This window comes from Squalius cephalus, assembly GCF_949319135.1.
Source record: "Squalius cephalus genome assembly, chromosome: 9".
Classification (NCBI taxonomy): Eukaryota; Metazoa; Chordata; class Actinopteri; order Cypriniformes; family Leuciscidae; genus Squalius; species Squalius cephalus.
This window is the reverse complement of record NC_137130.1, coordinates 40,572,861-40,589,773: the sequence shown is the minus strand read 5'-3', so window position 1 is coordinate 40,589,773 and position 16,913 is coordinate 40,572,861. Positions and strand designations below refer to the sequence as shown.

At 41.6% G+C, this 16,913-nt stretch overlaps 1 protein-coding gene across 3 annotated transcripts in view; it reads right to left on the bottom strand.

Moving 5' to 3' along the window:
* LOC307164966 (uncharacterized protein) overlaps window positions 1-16,913 on the bottom strand; it is a 215,302-nt gene that overhangs the window by 81,098 nt on the left and 117,291 nt on the right. The window contains exon 3 of one of the 3 annotated variants that reach the window (XR_013822368.1): window positions 12,333-14,032. The exons of the other annotated variants lie outside the window; for them this stretch is intronic. The gene's annotated coding sequence lies outside the window, so the exon portion shown is untranslated. Of the gene's footprint in view, window positions 1-12,332; window positions 14,033-16,913 lie in introns of those variants that run through there. 3 annotated transcript variants of the gene reach the window in all.

The following is a 16,913-nucleotide window of genomic DNA, read 5'->3' as shown; positions in this document are numbered from 1 at the left end:
AAGATTTTCTTTAAAGCTACACTGTGTAATTTTTGAAGTTGATTTTTTAGCAAAAAACACTTTTCTTTCTAAATTATATGTGCTCATTCATGTGTAATTACTTCCACCAACTAATCAAATATTCTCGTAAGCGTAAAATCTGCCATTTAGAATACATACGAGCGAGTCGCTCGAATAGCGGCAGCCATGTTGCGCCTCCATCTTGAAAATACATTAGCCAAGGAGGAACATACCTGGAAATTCAAGCTTCGCCTTTCACGATTTTACACTCAGTGGCCAATGACGAATGCGAGGGGGAGATTACTCGTGACTGCCGGCAGATTTGAAAGCCTGTTGAACATGGAGAATCACGCATATTCTCGACGACAAGTAAGAGAGTCATCAAGGAAGCAAAAGAGAGAATTAAAAAGACATCGCGACAGGCAAATCAACAAGACCAAAGTAAATATTGGAGTGACTTTTCCAAGATGGAAAAAGCTCATGAGGAGCAAGGATTTTTAAAGGGCATTCCTCACTTTAGAAAAGCTCACAAAAAAATAGTTAGCTGACAACTACTAAACGTTTTATAACTACCTGAATTAATCATGTATTACAGTAGGGAAGCATGCTAATAAACATTTATTAACCCACTCAGTAACTATTTCTATATGTCTAAATAATAAGATGTTTAAATGTACATTTAAATAGTTTATTAATCACTTACTTACACTTTCTAAATGATCTTATGAACCACTGTCAACTAAATAACTGGTTTGTAAATAATGTAATACTTAATTTAGAAATGATAAATTGATCGTTTATAAAGTATGAAAATACAGTTATTAAACTGTTCATATGTTAATATAAAACATCAAGGACAGACTGAAATTCTGCTGGAAGTACAAGGATTAGACAGCAGAAGACTGGTGCAAAGTTATTTTCTCTGATGAAGCCCCCTTCCAACTCTATGGGACATTTGGAAAATCAATTGTCAGGAGAAGAAAAGGTGAACGCTACCATGAGTCCTGTGTCGTGCCAACAGTGAAGCATCCTGAGACCATCTATGCGTGGGGTTGTTTTTCATTCAAGGATTTTCTCACAATTGACCGTTCGCAAAGACCCGCCCCTCTAGTTACTGTTGTTATGTCCGACAAGCCATGCTACTTTCACACTACAACATGTTATCACGCAGTGAAAAATACATAGCGGAGCAGAGAGGACACTGACACCGTGCTGACAAACCAGGTTACTCAAGTCTCAACTTTCAAATTTGGTAATTTTTTACTGATAAATACTGTATACTAAATACTGATATAATACAATAAATACTGTTTTGTGGCTCTTTAATGTGTCTGACAGATCACTGTAGAGTGATCTCTCCTGACTGCTTTGTCGGACAAAAATGGCATATTCGGCAGATTATTATTGGTCAGATCGCCTGTCAATTAAACTCCCTGCGAAGGGTCAATTCTGCCCAGGAGCAATTTGATGATGATCCTTGCATTTTCCAGCATGATGGACCTCCATGTCACAAGGCAAGAGTGATAATTGGGGAACTCTTGGGCAGCAAATGGCTGAGTGCTCCGGGTGTGTGTGTTCACTACTCATTACTCCTAATGTGTGTGGACTAACCACGTTCATGGTTTAAAGGCAGAGAACAAATTCCGAGTATGGGCTACCATAATTGGCCTTTATCTTATATGCATTTGCAAGGAGGCATTAATCGTCTCTATTTTGTTTATTGAAGAGCCACATGGAACAACAATACTGTCTTCAGCTTGTTTACATAAGGAACCCCCTTATTCCCTTGTCTCTGTACCTTTAGCATTCAGTACTCCTTGAGTCCCCCTAGTGGGCTGAATGGAACATCACAACTAAAGAGGTAATTTACAATACCCTGACAGCCTTCATGTCAAGGCACATCACATCATAATGAAGTTGCTCGCCGTTCATTACATAGACATTTTGGATCTGTGGCCAGGCAACTCCCTGGATCTTAATCCCATAGAGAACCTGAGGTAAATCCTTAAAAGGCAAGTGGAACCAGGAAGCATAACCATATTAGCCCGGTTCTGTCAAAACTGCACTGGCTCCCTATTAAACATCGTATAAATTTTAAAATATTGCTGATTACTTACAAAGCACTAAATGGTTTAGCTCCGCAGTGCTTGAGCGAGCTCTTAACGCATTATAGTCCTTCACGTCTATTGCGATCTTAAAATTCCGGCCAGTTGATAATACCTAGAATATCAAAATCGACTGCTGGCGGTAGATCCTTCTCCTATTTAGCACCAAAACTTTGGAATAGTCATCCTAACATTGTCCGGGAAGCAGACACACTCTGTCAGTTCAAAGCCAGATTAAAGACACATCTCTTTGATCTAGCATACACATAACACATTATAGACTTCTATAATTCAGTGTTAGGCTGCATAGATTAGGTCAGCTGGAACCGGGAACACTTCCCATAAATCCTGATATACTCGTTACATCATAAGAAGAATGGCGTCTACACTAATATTAGTCTCTCTGTTTATCCCGAGGTTTACCGCAGTCCGCCGGATCCAGGCCGTATCCAGATCTAATGAAGGACCTGTGCCTGGACGCGACGACAGCGCAGTCCTGAAGTGCCAACTAGTCTCTCCCCTGTAAAGGCCTCCCTCCCCTTCCCTTCACCTATCCTATTTCTGCTCCAAAGGCAATTACCATCGCTACTGTCTATTGACCACCAAAGGCAAATGAAGCTTTTATGACTGAGTTTGCTGACTTGTTGTCAATGTTGTGTTATAAATTTGAGAGAATCCTCATTCTAGGGGACGTCAACATACACATTGACGAAAATAACTGTGTTATGGTGTGGCAGTTTGCTCTCTTTAAGCGCAATACAATACCAATTATGGCACAAAATAGACTACGCCACCCCGGGAAATGGGCCGGGGACCCGCTTGTACATCAAGTGCAAAGCACACAGATACGCGGTGACTGGGTCAGATAACAGACAACAAGGAACGTTTCGAATCGTTTATTAAATACAAATAGGAAAAATACCAAAAGGCATAATACAAACACACATTAGAATAAATATGTCAACCATAGCACTTATCCATTTCAGAATTGGGGGTTCGACTCGCCTGCCCAACAACCACTGCAATTATTTGTGCGCTCACCACACAACACCAAATCACACTCTGTGAACACTGCAGGTCGATAAGCGACCACCACCACACCAGAGGACTTTGGCGTTGAGTTATCACCCCGATTCTGAATGGAGAAAAAGAAAAGAACAATATAAAACATAGACAACCACACACACGTAGGAATCTGTTAATTGAACTCTTCACATGCAGACAAAGACATCGATTGATCACACAAAAAAAAAGAAATGAAACCACCATAACATATTCAAAACATACAAAACCAATTTCACAAACATAAACACTTTAAAAAGACATCCTGTTTTCCGCTAAAAGAACAAATAGAAGTGACAACACAGTTGTTCGCCGCTGTACCCCAGTCCAAAGATCAAACACTGAATTTGAGCGTACTAAATTTGGAATGCGTCACCACGGCCGTGAACGCGCCACTGTTCCGGTCGCCTCGGGACTCCTTATCACGGGACTGAGAAAATGGAATAGTAAGTCAAGTGGTCACAAACAATACACCGTTCCGGTAATAGGCAATGAGAAATGGTCGAGGAGTTGCTTGCAATAAGAGGCACGATCCAACGGGTCCAGAAAAGCCTAACTGCCTCCACAAAGCCTGTTTTCGTCCATCGAGCCTGCTGCAACACCTTCCTCGTATCACTATCAAAAATACAACGCACGACGTTTGTAAATTACAAGTTTATGATCTCATTAACCTGACATTCAAATAGGTATGACTTACCGATTGTTGGTGACACGCACCACCCAGTGTACTCCGTAGAGTGCGAATTACAGGCTCGCCATGACGGGTGTTAAGCGACGCGTCTCCGATACTCCGCAGTCGCACTGTGAATTAAATGGGTCTTAACTTATCCTTCCCAACGCACATTAAAAATTAAGCAGCTACCAGTAATTCTTACCTCCCAGATCTAAACACTGCACACCAAAATGACGTCACGTCCGTAACCCAGAACGACACGCTCCCTTAGACGCCATTCTCATCCCTTTTATATCCGCCGAACATAAACCCGCCCCTAATCCTTATCATGGTGGATCGCATCACCACAATCCACCCCCCCATTAGTCATCGTAGTCCAGACGATGAACAAACCTCAGGAATCATCCCAGAGACTAAAAAGGGAGACGATTCATCACTACATATTACGCCAGAGGATAGCACCTCTTCCCACATCCGCCACTGCCTTTGGCAAGCGATGGACACTTAAAACAAACTGACCAGCTATTAGCCTTATCCTTTAAAAAGACGACCCCTGAAGGGAACTGGTGACATGGAGGCTAAAAGAATGGAAAGGAAGCGTGAATTTGCACCACAACGCAAACACTTGTTACGAGTCCTCTTGCCATGACAGCTACACGAGAAACACGAGACACTTATCACAAGTCCTCTTGCCATGACGACTACACCCGAGAAACACGAGACACTTGTTACAAGTGCTCTGCCACGACAGCTACACGAGAAACACTGGTTACAAGCACTCTTGCCATGACGGCTACACGAGAAACACGAGAGACACTAGTTACAAGCACTCTTGCCATGACGGCTACACGACGAGAAACACGAGACACTTGTTACAAGTGCCCTGCCATGACGGCTACATATGACTGAAAACAGCCACATAATTCCTGCAATGCTAAAATAATCCTAGTGCAATCTCCCCGTTAAACACGAGGGCAATGCCTAATCTCCTCCCGTGCTTCCCCCTCCAACAGTGTTGCAGCAGGCTTTTGCCGAACTAGTTGCTTCAGTTCCCTACGTAACGCATTATCGAATACGCATTCAATAAATTGGTCCCTCACCATTACATCTGTATTTGAAATGATGTACGGAGACCGTTGTTTAAGCTTATCAGACAGACCCAACAGTGCCAGGGAGAACTCTTGTAATGTTTCCCCCTCCAGTTGTCGCCGCAAATAAAAAGCCTCTTGAAGTGCAACATAAGATTCTGCGCAACCATATAGCTCACGCAGTGCTGAGATAAATTTTTTCGGATCATCTTTATCCATGCTAGGTCGATATTTTATTTCGTCTCGAGCCTCTCCTTCGAGATGATCAAACAAAAAGAAAGCCCTTTCAGCTGTTGTCATGTTCCGCATACACATACAAGCTTCAGCCTCCTCGACCCATCTCTCAATGCCCATACCGGACCTGCCATTAAACTTTGGACAACGCCGTTCTCGCGGAATTAACACCAAACATTCAACGGTACCGATATTAGAGTCAGAAAAACTAGGCGTTGCTGGCCGTGACGCGCCACTAGAGGCTGCGCCAGGATCAGGCGGCTTGACTGTTGCGCACTCCTGTCGCAGTCGCTCATTATCAGCCTTCAATTGGGCCACAAGATCTCTCATTTCCTGTAATTCAGCTTCCATAGTTAAATACTATAAAAAGAGTACTTACCAGGCGAATCTCCACTGAGTTGTCACGACTAAACAAAAAACAAAAAGAAAAAAACTATCACAGTGTCAAAACAATATCACAGTGTCTGAATCTAGACCACAGCCACAACACCCTGCCGACTATACGCCAAATGTGGCAGTTTGCTCTCTTTAAGCGCAATACAATACCAATTATGGCACAAAATAGACTACGCCACCCCGGGAAATGGGCCGGGGACCCGCTTGTACATCAAGTGCAAAGCACACAGATACGCGGTGACTGGGTCAGATAACAGACAACAAGGAACATTTCGAATCGTTTATTAAATACAAATAGGAAAAATACCAAAAGGCATAATACAAACACACATTAGAATAAATATGTCAACCATAGCACTTATCCATTTCAGAATTGGGGGTTCGACTCGCCTGCCCAACAACCACTGCAATTATTTGTGCGCTCACCACACAACACCAAATCACACTCTGTGAACACTGCAGGTCGATAAGCGACCACCACCACACCAGAGGACTTTGGCGTTGAGTTATCACCCCGATTCTGAATGGAGAAAAAGAAAAGAACAATATAAAACATAGACAACCACACACACACACACACACGTAGGAATCTGTTAATTGAACTCTTCACATGCAGACAAAGACATCAATTGATCACACAAAAAAAAAAGAAATGAAACCACCACTCACTGGCTGATGCTCATTATTAGCTTTTCAACACCGCGTTGCCCAATGATTACGCTTCTGAGTGTAATCTCAGGTTAGATTACAAAAAAACACATAAGAAACATATTCAAAACATACAAAACCAATTGTGCGCCACTGTTCCGGTCGCCTCGGGACTCCTTATCACGGGACTGAGAAAATGGAATAGTAAGTCAAGTGGTCACAAACAATACACCGTTCCGGTAATGGTCAAAGAGTTGCTTGCAATAAGAGGCACGATCCAACGGGTCCAGAAAAGAGTCACCGCCAAGCCTAACTGCCTCCACAAAGCCTGTTTACGTCCATCGAGCCTGCTGCAACACCTTCCTCGTATCACTATCAAAAATACAACGCACGACGTTTGTAAATTACAAGTTTATGATCTCATTAACCTGACATCCAAATAGGTATGACTTACCGATTGTTGGTGACACGCACCACCCAGTGTACTCCGTAGAATTTACAGGCTCGCCATGACGGGTGTTAAGCGACGCGTCTCCGATACTCCGCAGTCGCACTGTGAATTAAATGGGTCTTAACTTATCCTTCCCAACGCACATAAAAAATTAAGCAGCTACCAGTAATTCTTACCTCCCAGATCTAAACACTGCACACCAAAATGACGTCACGTCCGTAACCCAGAACGACACGCTCCCTTAGACGCCATTCTCATCCCTTTTATATCCGCCGAACATACTAAACCCGCCCCTAATCCTTATCATGGTGGATCGCATCACCACAATGGCAAAGGACTTCCTATTTTTATTGGACTGTTTTAATCTTAAACAGTTTATTAGCGGCCCTACACATAACAAAGGTCATACATAGACCTTGTGATTGCAAATGAAGCAATTATATCACAGCCGTCTTCAGTTGATATTGGTCTCTCTGATCATCTGGCAATCTGTTTTAATCTGGAACTGCCTCTTCCTACTATGTCTTCTTCACACTCTGTTAATTTCCGTAAATGGAAATCAATTAATCCGTCAGATTTTGCAGACTCTGTTGTTTCCTCTCTTAGTGGTCTTCCGTCAACTCCTCTGGAAGATAGGATTTTACACTTGAATACTGTTCTTGCCTCTAATTTAGATTATTTTGCTCCCTTGAAGTCACACAGAGTCTCTTTTACTCGTTCTGCCCCTTGGTATAATGATGACTTGCGCTTTAGGAAAGCAGCTTGCCGTAAATTGGAGCGCAAGTGGCGTGACTCAGGCCTGAATGTATTTTATCAAGCTTGGAAAGATCACCTGGGGAAATATAGATCTACAATTGAGTCTGCCAGATCTGTTTATTTTTCTCAGATAATAATAAAAAGTAATCCAAGGCATCTCTTTCATACTATAAACAGACTTCTCACAGTTAATGTTGGTACTTCTCTGCCTGTCTCAAATCAGGTGTGTAATGATTTTCTTCATTTTTTTAGCTCTAAAATTGACAATGTTTATAAAATTATTCATGCTATACCGGTTTCCTCTTCTGTACTATGCTTGCCTAGTTTCCCTGGCACATCCTTTACTACCTTTTCTGAAATTGACTCTGAGCTGCTCACTAGGGTGGTATCATGTATGAAAGTTACCACTTGCTTACTTGATCCCCTCCCTACAAGCTTGTTTAAATCTTGTTTTGACTCACTGTGCCCAGCTGTTCTTGGCATTGTTAATGAATCTTTGCGTACTGGTGTTGTCCCAGCAGCATTGAAAACTGCTGCTGTAACGCCTGTTCCGAAGAAGCATGATGCAGATTTGGATAACTTAAATAATTATCGCCCTATATCAAATCTTCCATTTCTGGCAAAAATTTTAGAATGTGTTGTGGCTTTGCAGCTACACAGTCATCTCACAGTAAATAATCTTTTTGAGCCCCTTCAGTCTGGTTTTCGAAAATTTCATAGTACTGAGACAGCCTTGGTCAAGGTCACCAATGATCTGTTAATAGCCTCAGATTCTGGTTCTCTTTCTATTCTTATCCTTCTGGATCTTAGTGCCGCTTTTGATACTGTCAATCACAATCTTTTACTCAACCGTCTGGAAACTATTTTTGGTGTTTCTGAGAATGTTTTAACCTGGTTTAGATCTTACCTCTCTGATCGTCAACAGTTTGTCTGTATGAGTGGTTTCCGGTCTGAGATCGGCTCTCTCCGTACGGGTGTTCAAGGTTCAATTCTAGGCCCCTTACTTTTTTAGCATGTACATATTTCCACTCGGACTGCTACTAAGATCACTTGGGCTTAATTATCACTTTTATGCAGATGACACTCAGATTTATATTCACTCTAAGCCTGGTCAAAATCTGGATGTTCCTTTTTTAACACATTGTATCTCTGAGATAAAAACATGGATGTCCCAAAATTTCTTTTGTCTTAATAGTGATAAGACTGAGGTCTTGCTAATTGGCACCCCTCATCAGCTTCGTAAAGCTGGTTCACTAATTTAAACATAGATGACTCTGTTTTGGAGGCACAGACTAAATTAAAAAACTTGGGAGTTATATTTGATTCTAGTCTGTCCTTTGACTATCATGTGCGGTACATTGTTAAGAACTCCTTTTTCATCTCAGAAATATTGCTAGACTCCGCTCTATGTTATCCCTCTCAGTGACTGAAAGGCTTATACATACCTTTGTTTTTTCCCGCATTGACTATTGCAATGCACTTCTTGTTGGGGTTCCTAAAACCACACTAAACAAACTACAATGTGTACAAAATTCTGCTGCTAGGATCTTGACTGGAATCAGGAGAAATGAGCATATTACACCGATTTTAAAGTCTTTGCACTGGCTCCCGGTCAGGTTCCGAGTTGATTTTAAAATCCTTATGCTCACATATAAGGCACTGCATGGTCTGGCACCTCAGTATCTGTCCTCGCTTTTAACTTTATACACACCCAAGCGTCATTTAAGCTCCTCACAAGCTGGTCTATTGGCAGTCCCACAGACTTGGTTGCGTACTGTAGAGGACAGTGCTTTCTCATCCTACGCTCCTAGGCTTTGGAATGCACTCCCTCCAAATATCAGAGATGCACAGTCTCAAAGTAATTTCAAATCTCATTTAGGTTAGCTTTTACTTGACTTTTTATTTTATTTTATTTTATCTTTGTTTATTCTATTTTTTTTCTCTGTGTGTTGTATTTTAAATTTGCTTGTTCTATTATGTAAAGCGCCTTGAGAAGCTGCTTTAAAGGCGCTATATAAGAATAAAATTATTATTATTATTATTATTATCTACAGCAGGGTTTACCAATCTCGGTCCTGGAGGACCGCTGTCCTACAGAGTTTAGCTCCAACCAGCTCCAACACACTTGTTTGAAAGTTTCTAGTATGCCTAATGAGACCTTGATTAGCTGGTTCAGGTGTGTTTAATTGGGGTTGGAGCTAAACTCTGCAGGACAGCTGCCCTCCAGGACCGAGATTGGTGAACCCTGATCTACAGATACAGCGTTGTCGGGATAATTCCGGTTCGCGTGGCAACGTGGAAGCGATAAAATTCTGTATTATAAATTTTACATTTATTTAAAAAGGCCAGACAAGTAGTATGTTGAGGGTTGATTTGTAGGGAAAGACTACACGCCTGCGCACATATATTCAAACGCGCATACCTATAGACTGAACTCGTAATATGCATGTGCACGCCATCGGCGTTCTCGCTGGTTCGCGTTTTTGAAGTTTACGCAGAAAGGACTTAAGAGTTTTCTGTTAAAACGGTGTCGTGTTAGCGGCCCCTAAGTTAATAACTAATGATTGTTGCGACGGAAGTGAATCAATCAAGCTAACTTTAGCTGGACAATAACTTTATTCTAGAGCTGCTATAAAGCCAAAACAATCTCTGTTACTTTAATTTCCTATTATCAATGTAAAGCTGCTTTGGAACAATCTATATTGTTAAAAGCGCTATATAAATGAAGATGACTTGACTTGACAAGCAGAAGTCCACAAATTGTGATCAACTTAGAGCACTAATAAGGCAAGAATGGATTGCCATTAGTCAGGATTTGGCAGAGGTTATGAAAAAGGCTCAACACTGTAAATATTGACTTTTCATTTATTGAATATTTTTGCTAATAAAAGGCTTTAAAAGTTATGGGGATATTTAAATGGATGTAACAGAGTTGTAATCTTGCAGTGAGTAAGAGCAAAGATGAGGACACATGAAGGATATGAACATCCAGATAAGCAATACACTGAAAGTCTTAAATTGGTCATGAAGAGTCTTTCTTTTGTCTTACTTGTACAGTTTTACAGGGTAATACAATGGAGACACCAGACGCTGACTGTGTGTCTGTGCTGGGGTAATATAGTGTCCGTGATGAAGGGATAAAGGGGAATAGGTGAGCTTGAGAACCCTGGTAAGTGAGTGACGTATAGCTGGGAGTGTCAGGAGTGTAACCTTGACAAGTAGTGTTCTTGGACGCAAGGTAGGATACAGTAAAGTTGAATCACATGAAGAACAATGCCCAACTGGACCTGGAGAGGGTTCAGCCATTTGGTGTTGTGAAGGTATTCTAGGTTGCGATGGTCTGTGATCACTAGGACCTCCAGCCAGTTGTGCCACCCTTCTGGTGCCAGATTGATAGCAAGGAGCTCACAGTCACCAATGTCGTAGTTCTGCTAAGCTTTATGAAGTAGGCGCATGGATGGTGCGCGGACAGATTCCTCTGCTGCTGAGACAACACTGCTCCGATGCCTGAGGTGGCGACATCCACCTCCACCACAAAGCGGAGGTAGGGGTTGGCATGAATGATGATAGGCATGTTGGTGGATTGCAGTGCCTTCCTGCTACATTTTTCGTACTAGATAGAGAGGTGGCCGCATCCCTTCACCCGAGATTTGAGCAAACATTGCGTTTATCCCTTTGCTCTCTGGACGCATTTTGCCATGGGCAAACACTATCTGGAAGTAGTCCCTGTCACGCAATTAGCGGTGAGCCAGGATTAGTGGTGAGGCACTTGCAGCTCTAACAAACTTCCTTAACTTCTTAAAAAAGATGTCACCAGATGAGCCCCAACAGTGGCCATATTCAAGTCCAGATTGAAGACATTACCAATTCATTCTCTCACTAAAAATGAAGCAAAGAATGCGATGTAATGTGATTATTTCATTCTGTTTTTGTAATTTTATGTATAATCATTCAGTTACATTGTGGCATTTCACAGCAAGACAGCATTTTCAACACGTGAACCGCTTCGTTCCTGTGCAAGTACTTGTATGAGCCTTACGATTTCCTTTTTGTGAAAAACTCTTGCCACACAGTTTACAGATGAAAGGCTTCTCTCCAGTGTGAAGTCTCATGTGAGTGTTGAGGCTACTTTTATGACTGAAACTCTTTCCACAGTGATGACATATAAAACTGTTCTCTCCTGAGTGAATCCTCATGTGGCAATCAAGGATTACTTTACGTGTGAAACTTTCCACACTGATCACGTGAACGTTTTTTTTTTTTTCAACGGTTTCTCTCCAGTGTGAATGATAATGTGATACTGTAAGCCCATCTATTGGTCCAATGAGGGTTTCCAATAATACGGGGAAGGTTTCTCTGCATATTACTTGTCTTTCCTTTTTGCAACACAACAAGATTAAATACAATATATTTTCTCACGTGTATTGACTCGTTATTTCATCTGACTCCATAAATGAAAAAGATTTTAATGATGTCTGATTATATTTTACCCACTTAGATCAGGGAACTATATCGCTCTGAGGTACCTTTTTATCGCAAGGCCTCACGGCACAATTTCGCCAGTCCCAGCCATCAAAACAGAGGTAATTGGCTAAATATCTGGGATTTGCCGTATTCACACGTACACAATCGAAGATACTTAAATAGCCCCCTTGAATACCTCCTCAGGAACTTAATTTAATCGTGTTACTTTAGTAGAGGTCTTGACCACCATTAAAAGACGTTAGTCGATCAACTTTACTTTTCTTAAAATGGCTTTGGCTTGGCCAAGCTCGTGGCATTCCATGTACACTTATCTAAAGAAACATTAAATTAGAACAGAGGTAATTAGACGCACCCAAATCTAGGTTGATCAAACAGCATTTGCTGATTCTAGACGGAAAATAACTCGTCTCTGCATCCAAGCACACTTGACTTTGATACCAGAAATTAGTCGTCACTAATCTCTGACGCAAACTTGTGGAAATATACGAATCCGATAATCTACTTGGGAAAACAATCTCAGAGTCAGTCAGAATAAAATCAAACGTTTACAATTTATTGACCAGGTAATGAAGCAATAATTCAAAATCCAATTCATAAGAATAAAATCATAACAACAATTCAGAAATAGAGGAATTTGTAGAAATTATTACCTGGCAACAAAAATTACACAGTGGTTGTGTGGGAAGTCAACCTACAGACTCCCCGAACTTTTCTGCTCCTTTTCTTTATAAACCAAGATAATTCAATACTCTTACTAAATGGTGGCGTCTGTCATTATAATTAGATTTCGGTTCCCTATTGAGGGGTTCACAACTGTGAGATCAGAATTTGTACTTAAATGGGTTCTTGTTTTACATACAGGAGGTAGTCTGAATGGAGGATCTGGGGAAGGAAAACACCTTTTAGGGACACATCACTTTTGTCATATTTTATAACTTTTCATTATGGTTGGGAGAATGAGACCATGTTACCAGGCGCACTGAGACACTTTAAATGATATCAAACACGCATAGTTACTTCTTGTACATACATAACATTGCATAGGTTTTCAGTGTATTTCAGGTGTGGAGGAGGAGGGGGATGAAGGGGAGATTAGTGTGTGTGTGAAGTGTGAGCTGCGTCTCGGAAGTTCCTGTTACATATGCAGGAGATAGTTCAAGTGTTAATTCTCAGGAGGGCCTTTTGTTTCATCGAGGGGTCGATCAGACATACTGGCACCAGCCTTACAATACCTAAGATATACAACTGTTGTGAAGCTTCTCTCCAGTGTGAATTCTCATGTGGGAATTAAGGGTGTTTTTATTTGCAAAACTCTGTCCACAATGAGGGCAATTTTAAGGCTTTTCTCCACTGTGAATTCTCATGTGGGCTTTAAGATTTTTTTTTTGAGTGAAAATCTTTCCACACGGTTGACAGGTGAAACGGCTGTCTCCAGTGTGAATTCTCATGTGGACGTTAAGGTTTTGTTTTTGATTGAAACTCTTTCCACACTGTTGGCATGTGAAAGGCTTCTCTCCAGTGTGAATTCTCATGTGGGACTTAAGGGTATGTTTATGTGCAAAACTCTGTCCACAATGAGAGCAATTATGAGGCTTTTCTCCAGTGTGAATTCTCATGTGGGCTTTACGGTTTTGTCTTTGAGTGAAACTCTTTCCACACTGTTGGCAGGTGAAAGGACTCTCTCCAGTGTGAATTCTCATGTGGACATTGAGGTTTCGTTTTTGAGTGAAACTCTTTCCACAATGTTGGCAGATGCAGTGGCTTTCTCCAGTGTGAATTCTGATGTGGACTTTAAGGTTTTGTTTTTGAGTGAAACTCTTTCCACACTGTTGGCAGGCAAAACGTCTCTCTCCAGTGTGAATTCTCATGTGGACTTTAAGGCTTTGTATTTGAGTGAAACTCTTTCCACATTGTTGGCAGGTGAAAGGCCTCTCTCCAGTGTGAACCAGCATGTGGGATTTAAGGTTTCGTTTTTGACTGAAACCTTTTCCACATTGACGGCAAGTGAAATAACTGTTAGGTTTGGTCTTCTGAGTCTTTTCCATCTTTGTTGATTTCTCTTCAGTCTTGAAATCATGATGTTCATCTTCCATATTATTCACTTCTTGACTCTCCTCTTTCAGTGGCATCAGGTCTAAAGTGAAAAAAGACAAATACAAGTTAACACCAGTTTAATGGCAACACACAGCTGACAACCTCACAGCTTAACTAATTGATGACTAACTGGGAAAATGTCTGCATGTGTTTATGATAATTCATTAACATTGTGGCAGCAAACTCTCCCGGATGGGTGAAATGGGACTCAGTAGCCAGTTTTGTGCATACACGGCAGCTGGTGGTTAATGACAGTTTTAATGTGTTTGTGCATCGGGTTATCATTACAGCTGGGCAGCTTGTCAGACACTTCAACCACAGGCAAGGCAAGGGCAAGGCACTGGAGGCAAAACGAGAACAAATTAAGTTTCCGAAACTCTGAAGTTTTACACAAAACATTCAATTGTGCAAAACAAGATGAAACTCAGCATGTGAGGTGTTTGGGAGACTTCTTGTTCTGTATGACCGAATGGTAACAAAGCTGCAAGAAGCCAGGGGTCCGTTCTACGTACGACGTACAAAGAATGGAGCCCAGAACCCTCAAGATCCGAGATGAATACTGGCAGAAAATGGCAGAGATTGCGTAAGTGTTGGAAACCTTAAAATGTGGAACCACCGTCATGTCAATACAAAAGGACATGCCAATTTCCAACATTTAGCCCATCACATTTAACCACCTAAACATACACCTGATCAGAGCAGAGGATGACAGCCAAAGAGTTGTTCACCACAGAGTTGGTGGTCAAGCCAGCCCTGATCGTCTCGGTTCTGGACCCTCGTCAAAAACATCTACCTTCTTTCACAAAAGGAGAAAATAAATCGCAGCAAAATCAAAACTTATAGAAATATGTGCTACTGTGGAAATATCCTGTGGAAATGGACCCTACGGTAGGAGATGAGACAGCGGTGTCCGCTGCCAAAGCTGGAGTCGGACAACGCAGCTATGGCAATGCCATGACAAGCTGATGACCCAGAAGCAGAGGTGGACACCTATATAAGAGACAATACATGCTCTTAAGATAGTAATCCTCTTCACTGGTGGAAAGCTAATCAAATGCACTTCATGAGGCTGGCCACCCTAGCGATCCTCTCTTTGTATTTCTGGGACATCAGTACCATCTGATCAGGTGTTCCCTTGAGCGAGTCTAACCTTAAACAGACTTAATTTAAGTGAATCATTGTGGCCAATCACAGACAAATCCAATGAGCACGTGAACACAATGGTCAATCAGAGGCGTTTAATGATTCGCTCAACAGTGCTCAAAGTGTCACAATTTAAAAATTTCAGTACCGACTTGGTACCGAAGTCAGTACTTTGAGAACTCTACCAACTAGATAACTAAAGAGGCAAAACAGGAACTCAATACAATGAGAATGAAATCAAAACTGAGCATTATTGACTGTCAGAGATGAAGTTGCGCAAAACGAATGCTATGTTGACTGAAGGATGTGCTTCAACAGCAGCTGTTGCCGCCATCTACTACTGTGGTTAAAGTTTTCTATGCACAATTTTATTTGACAGATTCACAAGACTGATTACTTTCTCCCTATCCAATCACATTGATGGATACAAATAAAATGAAAACAAGCATGTAACGACCACAAACGAAGAGAAAATAGCAGAGTAGAGTTACATCATTTTAACATATTTGTGTAAAAGTACAACATTTTTAAACTACTTAATGTACAATATCAAATCAAATCTAGGCTACTTTATTAGAGTAATGTGAGTTTTGGGACGTTTGGCTTTACATGCACATGAACTTTAACGACATCCCATTCTTAATCCGTAGGGTTTAATATGGAGTTGGCCCACTCTTTGCAGCTATAACAGCTTCAACTCTTCTGGGAAGGCTTTACACAAGGTTTAGGAATGTGTTTATGGGAATTTTTGGCCATTCGTCTAGAAACGTATTTGGAGGTCAGGCACTGATGTTGGATGAGAAGGTCTGGCTCGCACTCTAATTCATCCCAAAGGTGTTCTGTCGGCTTGAGGTCAGGAATCTGTGCAAGCCAGTTCATCCACATCAAACTCGCTCATCCATGTCTTTATGGACCTTGCTTTGTGCACTGGTGCGCAGTCATGTTGGAGCAGGAACATCCCCAAACTGTCCCCACAAAGTTGGGAGCATGAAATTGTCAAAATGTCTTGGTATGCTGAAGCATTAAGAGTTCCTTTCACTGGAACTAAGGGGCCAAGCCCAACCTCTGAAGAACAACCCCACACCATAATTCCCCCTCCACCAAACTTTACACTTGGCACAATGCAGTCAGGCACAGCTCTCCTGGCAACCACCAAACCCAGACTCGTCCATCGGATTGCCAGACAGAGAAGCGTGATTTGTCACTCCAGAGAGCATGTCTCCACTGCTCTAGAGTCTAGTGGCGGCGTGCTTTACACCACTGCATCCTTTGCATTGCACTTGGTGATGTAAGGCTTGAATGCAGCTGCTCGGCCATGGAAACTCATTCCATGGAGCTCTCTATGCACTGTTCTTTAGCTAATCTATAAGGCCACACAAAGTTTGGAGGTCTGTAGCTATTGACTGCAGAAAGTTGGCGACTTCTGCACACTGTACACCTCAGCATGCGCTGACCCCGCTCTGTGATATTACGTGGCCTACCACTTCATGGCTGAGTTGCAGTTGTTCCCAATAGACTTGGTCGGCATTGCTGGGAACACCCACAATATAAACGGAGCCGTTCAGCTATTCCGAAAGCTATCACATAGTGACAAAATATATGAGGTTATTGATGTACAAAACAAATTTCATTATGGAAAGTGCTGGGCTCAGGGTTCGTACGGGTGCTTGAAATCCTTGAAAATGCTTTAATTTTGATGTTGTGTTTTCAAGGTTTAAAAGTGCTTAAATTTTGGATTAAATGCTTGAAATTGTAAATGTATTTCTTTCACAACAAAT